This window comes from Kryptolebias marmoratus, linkage group LG9 (genome assembly GCF_001649575.2).
Source record: "Kryptolebias marmoratus isolate JLee-2015 linkage group LG9, ASM164957v2, whole genome shotgun sequence".
Taxonomy (NCBI): Eukaryota; Metazoa; Chordata; class Actinopteri; order Cyprinodontiformes; family Rivulidae; genus Kryptolebias; species Kryptolebias marmoratus.
Window position 1 is genome coordinate 23,708,352 of NC_051438.1, and position 14,231 is coordinate 23,722,582.

The following is a 14,231-nucleotide window of genomic DNA, read 5'->3' on the forward strand; positions in this document are numbered from 1 at the left end:
GAGTGGCTCGGTACTGAGAATATAATTTGTTGAAAATGTTATCATCTTCCAAATAAAACAAATCAGCGTTGAGGCGGAGCAGCTGGGGGGCTCCTTCTCCTACAGTAAAAGGATAAAATTATCTTTTAACTCCTCTGCAGTGACCAGATGAGACTTCGGTGAGTAACACGCACACACACACACACACACACACACACACACACACACACCGATAGCTGGTCTCAAAGATGGAGAGGCATCTTGTCAGTTCTGAAGCAGGTTTGGTATTTCAGGTCGACTGCTCCTAAATTGGAAAGGTTGCAGCGTTACAGTTACTTTGTCCCTTAAACCTCCCTTTGGAACAATTTACCCTCTCAGCCAAGGACGGGGAAAAAAAACAGCCATGACTGACCCGTCGGATTTTATTATCAAGTCACCGACTGTGACTCTTACTCTGATTTAAACGGTCTCTGTGAGCATTTTCTTTTAAAAAGATATCTTTTCAGATATTTTCTTTGATTTTTGTAAACCTGGTGTCACATTTTTTCAGCTGGAACAAAAAACACAAAACAAAATCATAAAATATGAGAAGCTGCAAAAACAGAAAGTGAGGAGCTTTATCAGGACAGGCGCACAGAACATCAGGAGTAAAAACCTGCGCTCACTGAAGAACTTACAGGGAACATATTTTGAGAGTTTAACTTTTGATGCACTCTCTGGGTGTCTGGAGTCGAAACTAATTCTAAAAACAAACTAAAATCACAGCTCTGTCACTTTTTTTTAGGCCTCGCCGGTTCAAAAATATCTCATTCTGTGAGTTGTTCAGATTCGCAGCAGAAAAGTATGTCGCTTCTCTAGAGTAGAAAAAAAAATCCCATGCTTCTCTCCTCCCAGACTTAACTTCAGCTGATGCTACACAGACTTCTCAGAAACAGGAAGTCCAAACTTTTTTTTAGATTTGACTTTTTGCTTTGCTATAAACTGCAATCAGAAGTTGGGGGAAAACAGAGTTAATAATGCCTCTAAATAGTTTTAAAACTTTTATCGTTTACTTACTTACTTACTCATTTTGAAATGGTCACTGAATGCACCATCAGCATGTTGCTCTGCAATTTTAGTTGCTCAGATCCTGAAAACTGAGTTTAAACTTGCTCTTTGTTGTCACATTAAGGTTTCTTCCTGTATAGAAAATGCAGCAGCATGACGACAGCTCAGCACTGGGCTGCAGGCGTCTCCAGATTCTGACGTTCAGAGATAAGTTAGAGCAGCTTCCTGAATCTTGTTGTACTGCCACAGTTTTATGTTTTATAAATACTAGATTAAAATAAATCAGCCTTTCTTGGAGGAATGCACATTAGTCCTTCATGCAGGTGTTTTACACTGAGGTCATTTTATGTTGAGAAATAATGGAGTTGTAGCCATCTTGGTCAAAGCTTGATAAGAACATCATGTCTGATCTCATGTGATATCGCAGTGTGTGTGGTAAATGTCAGATTTTAGCTCAATATGTATAAAACTGGGTTCTAGCCATTTTGAATCAGTTTGACTTCAAAGGTTAATCAGTTGTACATCCAATGATTACACTCTGCAAGTTTTATTAAAACTCAGCAGGTGGTTCATGAGATATTTTGCTGACAGCAGATACAAGAACACACATGCAGACATACAGACACAGAGAAAAAACATTATTATTATTGATGAAGTTCTGATTGATTTAAGGCAGAATTTAGGTTTTATAATGACTGTGTGGATGGATGAAGATAAAAATGTGTCAAATAATTACATAAAGTGAGGAACCAACGAAGAGTAAATATTTAGATCCACATCTATCTATTCTGGGAGTTCATGTTGCTAAGAGGTTTCTATCATTAGGTCCTACAGCTGCTAAGATACAGACAAGTTTCCAACAACGTCAAGTTTTCTTCGGATTCAGTGAACATTCAGAAGAAGTGCATTTTGTGAAAAATTGATCTGGTATTTCTCTCCAAAACTGTTAAAAAAAACTGATTGGAGTGTTTAGTTTTCCAACATCTGGTCTCCTGATAGCGTCGGCACATAAAAACCACATAAGGGAGAAGAAAAAACCTCTTCAGTGGAGCATCCCATTTCTGTTGCCCAGGTCTGTGTTTGTTCGTCTGTAGCGTTAGCAAAATATCTCATGAACCATGGGACGGTTTTTAAAGAAACTCTCAGAGAGTAATCACATCTACAACTGACTAATCTTTGGAGACAACCCTATTTAAGATGGCTGCCACAGCTAAACCAGGTTATCTAACACAAAAATGGCTTTAACTCACCTAATTTTTTACAAATATTAAGCTAGAACTTTGTGTGGTAGCTGAGAAACATCCATGAATATTAAAAGCATGTACAAACTTTTTTTTTATCTCTTGGCAAATAAAAAGGATTGTTTTGTTGAAATTTTGCTGCACATTGTGTTTCCTCTGTACACATTTACTGACAAATGTGATGCTACTTCCTTTGGTAACATTTTGGACACTCATACTGAGCAACAAGAAGCAGAACATAAAAAAAAAACTTTATAACTTTCCTTTAGCTTACCAAGAGAAAATAGCTTGTTCCCACTAAAAAAAACAATAATTGAACACTTTCAGAAGTAAGGTTATTTGTTATTTTTTGCTGAATAGTTAGAAATTTATTGCAGAGCAGTGTTGTGTACGCTCAAGATGGAGTTGTGTTTTTCCACTGCTCTTCATAATCAACATGTTTTCCATGAACCAATCCCGAAGCTCCCCGCGGTGTGTGTGTGAGACACACACCGCAGGAAACGGTGACTTTGCATCACCAGTAACTTAACACACCTCTGATAAGGCTGAATGGGATCAATAAACTGAAAAATGAGGCTGAATTTAGAGGAGGGAAAAAAAAAGACAAGACTCAGATAAAAGCTACTAAAGAACCGGAGTACTAAACTTGTTTTGTCTCCAGCGGAGTTAAAGCTCTTAAAACCAAAGAAGAAAGTTGAACCTGAGGGTTTGAGGCTCGGTTGTGACCAGTTCAAGAGGTCACAGTTAAAATGTAGGCCATGAAGTCTGGGTTCGGATAAAACTTACTATCCTGGCTTTGGATGGAAAATCCCGTTTAGATGAGAAGACAGAAGAGACTCAGTAACACTGTGAAGCTGAAAATGCCAGCAGCTTGGAGGTTTACTGCAGCAAGAACTAACTGATCACGTTCTGTCAGCAGCAACACAAGCATCCCCTCCCAGCTTCTGCAAAGTTCTCCCATGTCTCCTATCTTTATGCTGAAAAAACTGACTTGAGTAGATTAAAGTACTAGCCTTTTTTGAAGGATTGAATGACTCTCAACTACTACCACACCAGGGTTTAGCTCAATATCTGTCAAATTGACTGAGTTTCAGCCATTTTTGTGTTGGCTGAGGTTGATTAGCTGTAGCGTCCATCTTGAATTGGGTTGACTCCAAACGTTAACCACTCGTAGATGTTCGTCCAATAATTACTTTCTGTGAGTCAAGTCAAGTGGTTCGTGAGATATTTTGATAACAGACAGACAAGCGAACACACGCGAGAATGCATAGACACGCGCAAAACATTATTACCCGTGTCGCCCTCGGGTGATAAAAATTTCCATAACACAGACAGGATATAAAAGCCTACATAAGTTGTAAAAAGTTAGAAGTTTCCCAGAAATCTAGCTTGATTAATGTCTGTCTCAAAGCTATTTTGGTCGCACACGGCTCAGAGAGAATACAGGTTTGTTTCAGTGAGAAAAGGTAACGCCTCAGAGGCACCAAACAGCAAGATCGATCTCGATATAACTTCAAGCCACCTTTCTCTCCAGGGAAATGCTTTAAAGGAGGAGAAAAGCAGGAAGGAAATTCATGGACTGAGGTAGAAATGGAGGGTGATACTGAATGCACTCTGCACCATCTGAAACTGGTTCATTTAATAAAAAAAAGGCTAATTTGTGTATAAACTGATTTAACTGAATACTGTTTGTTTGTTTTTATATTTCTCTAAAAATACCCACCCATTTAAACAGATTGAAAGCTGTTAAATGTTTGCATATCGCAGTACGGCTCTGAAATTAATACTTTATGAGTTCCAGTCCTCCTGAGACTGCAGGAAAAGTGCAGCAACAGTGTGGCAATCACAGAAAAACACCGTCACTGTAACAATGCCTTCATACGCACATTGTGACACGTTTAAGGAGAGTTTCTGAAGCTGACTTCATCCTGAGATTTTCTTTGCAAATCCTTGTCCTACATTTAACAGCTTTCAGCCGAGCAACGAAACTATTACATCAAATCATTCTGCTCTGCGTCTTTGTCCTGCGCGCTTGTGTACGAGTAAAGAAACTTAACACAAAGAAACAATTCAGTCTTTCAGAAAGTATTCCGGCTCTTCCGAGGTGGAGGAGAAGATTACTACCATCCAGTGAAAAGCTACAATGATCAGGCAGGAAGTTTATCTTCAAACAAAGACTGGAAGTCAGAAAATCTTTTCAAACCTGGGAGCAGGATTGGACAGAAAACAGTCAGGTTTGTTGAACTGAGAGGAGTTCAGATTTGACTGCAGCAAACTTTCTGTAACTTTAGTGACTGATGTCCAGGAAGGGCTCAGAAAGGTCAGGTTTACTTTAAGAAAAGCTTTCATAGTTTATAAAATAAATGTAAGATGCTAATTTGATGGAAACAACCTGTTACTTGTGAAATTGTTTTTCTAAACCTTAAATTCAGCTGTTAATTAAAAGCCTTGTGATCCTTGCATGAATGCATATCACCCGCCGCCTGTCATACCAGACTTTAGACTAAGACCGTCTTAGATTGGGAAACAATGTAGTTGTAGCCATTTTGGTTACACCTTCAAAATTACAATATGAGAGCTTGCAAAATCTGTTAGTATTTAAAGCAGAATTTAACCACTGAATCAGCACACACCTGATTCAGTGGTTAAATTACCTCTTCATGTTCTGCAGAAGCCTGTTAATCACACATTGATTCAAATCAGGTGTGTTGGAGCAGAGAAACAAGTAAAACATGCAGGACGGTGGCCCTCAAGGACCAGGGTTGGAGAATACTGGTTTAAAGTATGTGTTGTGAATGACTCTCAGCTACTACCACCCCAAACTTTAGCTCAATATCGGTAAACTTGGCTGGGTTGTAGCCATATTTGTGTTTTTGAAGGTCAGCACTGCAAGTGATTGCAGAGACTTGTTCCTCCGGTGTGACATAAAAAAAGACGTTTTTATTGTGAGGACATTTGTTCTAAAATTAGCTTGTTTTGTCTCCAGTTGCTGCTTATTAAAACAGTCCCCGAAGAGTCTGCAAAGAACCTGAACTTACTGACATAAATCTGCCAAATTGGCACCTCTGTGCAGGTCTGGCATCAGTTTCCTTTTTATTTCAGTGTTTGAGGATGTGGATGAGTTGAGGTAGTCCAGGTCGTTGACTTTTATGTGAACAACGAGGATGTAGGCCTAAGACATTTAGACAGCAGTTCTATTTGGTTGATAGTGTGCTCTTTTTCTGCAGTTTATGTGAATTTACAGAATTTCAAGTATAAGTGGGTCTTTTTATCCCCCTCTGCTGAAGGTGAAGGCAGAGCAGCAATGTTTTTGCCCGTCTGTGTTTGTGTGTTCGTTTAGCAAAATATCTCATGACCCACCAGACGGATTTTAATGAAACTTTCAGGAAATAATCATTGTTTGAACGTCTGCAACTGATTAACTTTTGGAGTCACCTCAATTCAAAATGGCCTCCACAGCCAACTGACCTTAGAAAGCACAAAGATGGCTCTAACAATCAGTTTCATAGATATTGAGCTAAATCCTTTGTGGTAATAGCTGAGAGTCATCCCCATAATATACTCTGAGTGCCAATACATCTTATGAGAACTCACATGACATCATTTACAAGGTTGGATCAAAATGGCTACAACTATGTCCCGTCTCATTCTAGGATTATTTCAGTTTTCAAACTGTGGCATGAAAGGCATTTCCTCAAAGAATGCCAGGCCTTTAATTTCAGATGTAAATGCATGTTTTGAAAACTATCAGCTGAAGCTCTCAGGGATATGCTGATCAAAAACTTGTTGCACGCCGACTGCTGTCTGTACAAGTTCATTTGGAAACCTGTCAGGTGTAAAACCAGACATGTCTTGTCTGCTGTCTCCCTGTGAGCTCTCACACATTCCTGCAGTCAAAGGTGAAGTTTTCTATCCAGGCATGCGTCTGAAATGTAAGCAGTGCTGCAGCAGGTACAGTTGTTAAATTTGTCCCCCAAATAGCAGAAGGTTGCAGCGGTAAGAGCAAGAAAACTGTGGAGCTCTGCTCAGAAACAAAGAAACCACAAACCAGCTCTGCCTCTGCCCTGCTAATCCCCCCCCCCCCCCAGAATGGCGATGAATGTTTTTCTGCCTCCTTTTCTCAGAGCTGCGTATTAACAATTGCATTGCGCTGCAAATGGCATCTCCATGTATGGACTGACCTTCATTTCTCCACAGAGGGCACGCCAGTAAATCCATTTCTCCAGAGATGCGGTTCACTGAATAACAAATCACTGGGCAAGACGTGGCTTTCTCCTCTGTTAGGAAGCCTTTTGCCTTTTGCTTCCTTCGCAGGGAAAGTAACACCAGGAGTTTATTATGAAGAAACGGGGAGTTGACAAGTACACGATCAGTTGCCAGGGAACTACACCTCCAAACACATCAAGCCTAATCTATTTTTCTTTTTCTTCCCTTTGTTCTCTGATTCTCTGCTTATTACAGTCTGGTAAATTATACACATTACCTGTTCGAAAAGAAGAAGAAGAAGAAGAAAAAAAGCCCTGTATATAAATAAAAATGCAGTTTTCCCGTGTGTTCACACATGCACAAAACACAATGATATCAGTGACACCCTCGGCATCATCTGGGAAAAATGCAGAGTCCTATTTCTTTGCTGATATCACAGCTTCTTCACAGATTCCTGCATCTCATTTCTCTCCTCTGAACCAAATCTGCTGCAGAATATCGGCTACATGTCAAAATCTGTTCAGGCTCACATTCAGGTAGGACCTTATCTCACTTCATGACCAATGTAGCGTCATTTACACCTGGCAAACAAAATAGCGGCAGCACTGGCGAAGCCGATAAGAGCCTTTAGCCGTGCATTAAGGTGACAGCAGGCAGATTACAATTCAGTGATTTACCTTCCGTTTATTCCTGTGACCGAACAGAGACGATGCTGCCGTTCTCCTGCAGACAAACCTGGTTTGTCTGTTTGTTTTTTTATTGAATCATCTCCAGAACCTTTCCAGAAGATTTTCACACAACTTGGAAACATTTAACCTTCCAGTCCAAAAACAAAAAAGATTCACAAACTTTAAATTAACAATGTTCAATGTTTTTGTTTGTTTCATCTAATTTGTCTCAATTAGTTTAACAAAATCATACTGATTTGTTTTTTCTTTCACAATTATTGTGACTATGGATACTTCTAAAAGTGGGTCTGTAGTATAAAGCAGGAAAAAAATGGGGAATTTAAATTTCAGCAAATGATTTGTCCTGAAGCCTTCAGTTATATTACATCCTAATTGTTATAGTAAATAGGCTGCATTTGCAAAGTACTATTCCATCTTTATTGTAGAATCCATTTATCCTCCCCACTTGTACAAAAATTATTTATGGTGGCTGATTTTTTTAAAAAAAATCGCACCTCCTCTAAGTTGGTAAACTAGAGTCAAACAATAAGATTAGTCTTCTTCTCAAAGTATTCTTTAAAAATGATTGTGTGTTTTGTTTGTTTTCTCAATCCTGTTGCTTGTCTTGTTCAAATCATTTATTTGTGATTTGATTGTAATGAAATACAGAGAAACAGTAAAAACAAAAGCATTTGAAAAGGAAACAAATTAGGAACAAAATAATACAGGTAATAAAGTAAAATACATAAAAAGAAGCTTTTCTTTTACAGTACCGTATTCAAAAACACACAAATATTTTCCCTACATTTAAATATCTTCATTTCCTTGAAAAACATTGTTCTTTGAAATCTGCTTCAGAATAAAAGCTCTGTTTTGGTTTTCTTTTGCTACTTTTAGCTTTGAGCTAATGTTCTAGTTTTAACTTTAGCTAGCCTTTCCATACTTTTAGCTGATGTTCCGCTCCTTTTAGCTTTAACAACTCTGTTTCAGCTTCTTCGGCACATTTTGGCATTCAGCACTTAGCTGTCACCCTGCATTTTCACAGAAAATCCAATTTCTCTAGTCAGTTTTGGTTTGCTTCTCCTGAACAAAAAAAAGAAAACGCGTTCCTCGGCTGAGCGCAGAGAACAGCACTTGATGGCTTTAGTAGTACAAAATGTGCACCAACAACAACAAAAAAATAAAGAGTCTTTTTAAATCTTTAATTTCTACTACAGGAAACAGAAACATAGAAATTCACACCTGTGACCATCAGGGTCTTCTTCTGCTCACAGTTAAATATATTTTTAAGCTCCAACTTTTAGTTTTTGCACAGCAGCTTCTTGCTTGAGGCTTAATTTTCAGTTTGTGTTTTCGTCTGCCTCTCTAATGCTGGCATTCAGGGAGTGACAGGCAGTGTCTGGTTACCATGGTGACTGTAGTGAGCCACTGGCAGCAGCTTTTAACATTTCTTTTGACCTTGGTTATTATATAAAAATGTGGGCATTTTTCTTATGTTAGATTTTCACAAAGTTCTGTTGGAATTTCAGGCATTCACAGCATTTTTTCAGAAATTTTCTATTTTACATTCATTCTCTTTTTTTGTGAGATTCCTTTCAACCTGTGCTTTAAAATTACGACTCAACCATGTTTTATTTCTAAATATTTAAGCTTTTTCAGTGTCCGAGTGACGCCCCATCAGTTTCTTTTTGTTCAGGTGGACACAACATGATTCTCTTTTAAAGTGCCTTTCAAAAACCTGAAAAGTTTTGGCGCTTTGGGAATAAGAAGTGAAGGAGTATTGATTTGTAGGATGAGCACACATGGGGCACAGAGGTGCTAAGAGCCTTTTCAGAGTGTTTCCAGGCTCATTCTTCTTTACTCCTGCAGAAAATAAATAAATAAACTGTAGCATGCACTCAGTCTAACGGGGATGCCCACAGCCCAACCTGATAAGTGCATCTAACACACTCCCCCATGTAGGAGGCTGATTACACACACACACACGGATGGGTGAGAATGGGCTTCGTACCAGCTTATTAAATAAGTGGTGGTCCTGCATGGTGAAATGGAGCAGTGAGGAAGAGTTGCATGCACCGCCTCCTCTGCAGTGTTGGTGGACCGCCAGCATCACCATAAGCAGTCAGTCAATAGGCTGACTCAACAGTGTGTGAAATTAAGAGGGAAATAGAAGCAGACAGACATTAAGCCTCTCTCCCCACTTCCCCTCGCCCTCTCAGACGCCAGACAGCAGCTAATGCACGCCCCCCAGAGCCCCCACACACACTGCTATCACACAGCAGCAGCAACACCACTCCGCTGCTTGTCAACAGCTCCTCGAAAGACCTCCACAAGCTGCTCTGACCTCCTTTGACAGCATTAATGTAAACATCATACTGAGACAAAACTCACAAACGTCTGTTTCAGATTTAATAAAACCTGACGAGAGAGGAGAGAGAGAGGAAACGTCTTCACACGCCGCCACATGGCAGGAAGAAACTCTAAGCTGCTTCCTCAAGACGAGCTTTTGCCTGGCAGGCGTTTTCTGGAGACAAACAGGTGTTGTTTTTTGTCATAAAGACTCAAAGCTGCATTTCTGACACCTGAAAGAGAAACAAATATCAAAGTAATTGCATTTCAAATTCCCAGGTTTGAAATAGCTGTTACTGCTCTTATAGGAGCAGACATTTACTGTCAGATATCCGCTGGGAGGATGTTTAGAATAGCTACCATTTCTTCTTTTGCTTCCAGTTCCTTGATATGTTAATACAGGTCTTGTTTTTTTGTTTTACAAACAAAATCCTTTCTGCTGAGAGCCTCATTTTGTCAAAGCAGGGAGGAGTCACATTTCCATACGAAACGTCTGGGTTAGAATGAAACCACTATTAAGGAAATTTTGAGAAGTGGCCTGATGATAAAACAGGCAGTTGCCAAGGAAATATGCAAAACAGTTTCATTGACTGTGAGTTGAACTATGAGAACCACCTCGGAGATGGAGTCTTGAGGGTTTAAATGCATCCTGCTGACTGAGAGAAAAGACATTTGCTATTAGTTTAATGATATTAATAGATTGTTAGCAACAACAAGCTCAGCTTTACTTTATGATATGTTCATTATTATCAGCTCAACACAGACGTCACCTCCGGAAATGAACTACTTTTTGAATTATAATCATTGTTTTTGTTATGTGAAATGATAATAAATTCAAATTCAAATTCTGTTAGCGCAAGAGAATATTTGGAAAAGATTTTTGAAGTAATACTTAACCAAAAGTGTGACCTCCTGCAGAGCCAATTGAGCTTTCAGTGAAGTAATATTTTGTTGTTTTCTACAGTGTCAGAAATGTCAGAAACCTAAAAGACAAGCCGAAAAACGCACAAAGCTCCCTGTCAGATTTGTAAAAAAGTATTTTTTTTATTTAACAAAGATTAAAACTTCCCACACAGTTGTGTTTCCATGAATGTTTTTGTTGCACATTTTGATGCTGAACTTTAGATAAAGGTTAACAGAAACGGCAAAAAAAATCTCTTGCTTGAGGAAATGTGGGCATTTATAGATAAAACCGTTGATCAGAAGAGCTGAAGCACAAAAGAGGAAATTATAACATCAACTGCAAATTACTTCTGATTAAAAAAAACAACAAAAACAAACAAAATAGGAAACACATACCTAGTGCTTACCTGGTACCTATGGGGACTGGACTGTATTATGAAATGACTTACAGGGTGTGTACCTGATCTGTTCCCTATAATTGCCAGATAAATACCTTGTAAGCACCCAGTAAGTATCAGATATGTAGCCTGATAGGTACCCAGGTATTTACTATGTAAGTTCCCAGTAAAAAGCAGGTTAGTACCAAGGATGTACGAGCTATGTAATCAATATACCATTGTTGTGATTATATTTTCACATCATGTACACCAGTAACAGATACTTTGATGATATAAAACAAAATAATGAAATATTTGAAGGCGTTAACAGTGGGTTTTTAAAGCCTTAATAATTTTCCTTCAGTAGCACTTCTGCTTTTTGTTTTCTTTTTTTGTAATAACTGGTGTATTGCAACTGATTAACTTTGGGCTCAACCCAATCCAAGATGGCCACCACAGCTAACTGACCTTGCAACCACAAACAGCTCAGCCTATTTTACAGATGTTGAGCTAAAACAACAACACACTCTGAGCAGTGACACATCTCACAGCACATAACATCGTTTACAAGGTTTGACCAAAATGGCTGCAACTCCGTCATTAATCATTATAAGGTGCTTTTTAGAGTTTGACACAGCATACTTGATTGAAATTTACTTTGAGATGTAAACTTGGACATACTGTATTTTCACTCTTATAGAAACTCAAGCTCCATTAGAGGGAGCAACAATAAACAATAAACTAATGTAAAGTAGTGAGGAACAGATCATAGGAGCATTGTTAAAAATGCTCTGAAGTCCAGCTTTAGGTGTTTGTTATAATCATGATGTTATCTTAAAAGAAAAAAGTCTTAAAGGTCTGTTTCCATGGCCCTGCTAGTCAGTGGATGAGACTGAATTAGGACGTCTACACGACAGAGGTGAAAGCTGTCCTTTATGTCTCTGGAGTGTGTTTTACTTATCAAGTGTCTTTTCCTTCAACCTTTCCTGTTGCTCTCCATCTCGTCGTCTTACGAAAAGCAGCCGTCTGAAGACAAATTCCTGAGGCTCAGGGCAGAAAAAGAAGACAATGTCTGTGGAGACTCTTCAGATAGATATTGACCAAAGGGGGGAAAAGCTGATGGGATTTCATTGACCTATGGCAAACTGCAGCATGTTACACAACCAGATCAATGTTCTCCCTCCCTCCTCCCCCCGTTCGCCTCCCCCTGGGGGACTTTTAATGCTCAAACTTATTCTTGTTGAAGAATCGAGAGGCAGAGCAGCTTCTGAAAATGTTGACAGATGTTTGTGAGAGCACTCTGTGAGGCTGTTTCATCTGTGAGGATGGTGAGCCAAGGTCTCAGCTGCTTTTTGTAAATTCCTTCTTCGACTTCAGTTGGCATGAAGGAAATGGAGAGATTCTGCAACGCTGAAGATTCTGCATCGATGTTTCTTTTGATATTAGGCATTCACTGTGCTGATGTGCAACCTTTGTGTTCTGTGACCAAAATATGATTATGTTATATTATAGTTGAGTTTTACAAGGACGCGAATGGTGAATCAACATCCTCGACTTCTAACAGACACAACAAAGAGGATGTTTAAGTCAGATGCAGACTAAAATCTTTCTGGCTTAAATCTGCCAAGAGTTTTCAGTTTGTTCTTTGCTGATTAGCTATTTTATTGGCTTTGCTTCCACTGCGCTCCATATTCATTTCAGTCAGGATAGCATTCCCTCAGTTTGGCCTGTCACATTTATGGGTTTCGTCAGTAGCATGGGAGTTTAAGTTCTTTGCACTGTTGTGTAAATAAACGTCTGATGCAACATTGGAGTTGAGACCGTTTCTCTAAATCTGCAACATGCAAGTGGTAGCTTTTACAGAGAGATAATTTCCTCTCACCATGCTTCACTTATCGAAGCAAACACGATTGAATCCTGTGAGTGAAACAAGCGATGCTCCCTGTGGGAATCACATGCTTATCTGCAATTTATCATCATCTGTGACAAGATACACTGTCAGTATCTGCAATCTGCATGAATACGGTTTGTACAAAAGTCTGGGAAAATAACAGGGTTGTCTCGGGAAGACAAATCAGTTCATGCAGCTCAGAGTGAAATGTTGACTTTTTTTTTTAAGGAATGACAACACATTAATAACACTTCTGTTCCACTGGAAGATGTCAGCACGTTTCAGCTTAAGGAGCATTTCATCATGGATGAGTTTTAGAAAACAACCATTTTGCTCTTCTTGTTGACAGACAACAGGGAGATGCAGAAAGTCCAGTTTTAGATGCAAAGTAAGCAACAAAGCAAAGTCTGACAGATGTCATAAATGTTCACCTTTCACAGTTCAGATTTATCAGAATATATCTTTTCCCATGGCCACATATTTTCCACAAAACAACAAATGGTAAATGTTGGATTGAACTTCTGTTTTGCTCTTACCAAGAAAATGAAAACAGGTTTAGGTACGTTTGATTTTCCAGTTTAGATAAAGTTTAAATTTTTTATTTTTTTTTAAACTAATCATGTAAAAATTTGATTATGTTACAAAAACCTTTAAAACGGCTAAATGTAATTTCCAGTAGACACCTTACCACTAAAAAAAAAAAAAAAAAAAAAATTAGAGGCACAGCATTACTTGTGTAACGTTTATGGATGGTTGGAACCAGGAGGCAGGCCGACAAAGCAGACTGGACTGAAAGAATTTTATTTAAAAGAAAACGATGAGGTGGTAGCAAAACAAACAAAAACCTACTTAAACAGCGAATCACAGGGAGCACGAGGAGGGAGACAAGCAGCAGACTCGACTGTGGAAAGAACAAACATTTGAATATAAGGGCTGAGGCGTAGATCGACTGCAGCTGGAGACAGGTAATGGGAACCAGGTGAAGTGGGCGTGGCAGGCCGGCTGGAAAACTACTGAGCTGAGGGGCAGGGGGGGGACACAGAGGGCAAAGGAAGCAGAACCACAACACAAAAGACCCAAATCCTGACACCTTGAAGGAATGCATATTGCCCACCTTGTTTTGTCCCAGTTTTAGATATCTTATAGTGAGAAATTATGTTACAGCCAATTTAACTGAACCTTAAACATAAGATTATGTGTTTATGATATCTCATATAGATCTCCCATTATCTGTTAGCACTTGGAGTAAGTGTTGTGAATGAGTCTGAGCTTCTTCCACACCAAACTTTTACTCAGTGTCTGGAAAATTCACTAAGTTCAATAAGCTGTGGCTAAGCTTGAATTGGGTAAACAACAAATTGTAGATGTTGACAAGGCAGGACTTGACAGGATTCAGACTTGCAACACAGACGAAGTTTTAAGGATTTATTAAGAACAGACTAGGAGCAGGACCAGAGGCTTTGAACAGCGCACTCACGTGACCGTCTTGGATCGGGACCAGAACTAGTAAGTCCTCCTTAGCTTGATAGCTAGGTGCAGACAGGCTTGTCTGAAAGGGGCTGAGGCGAGA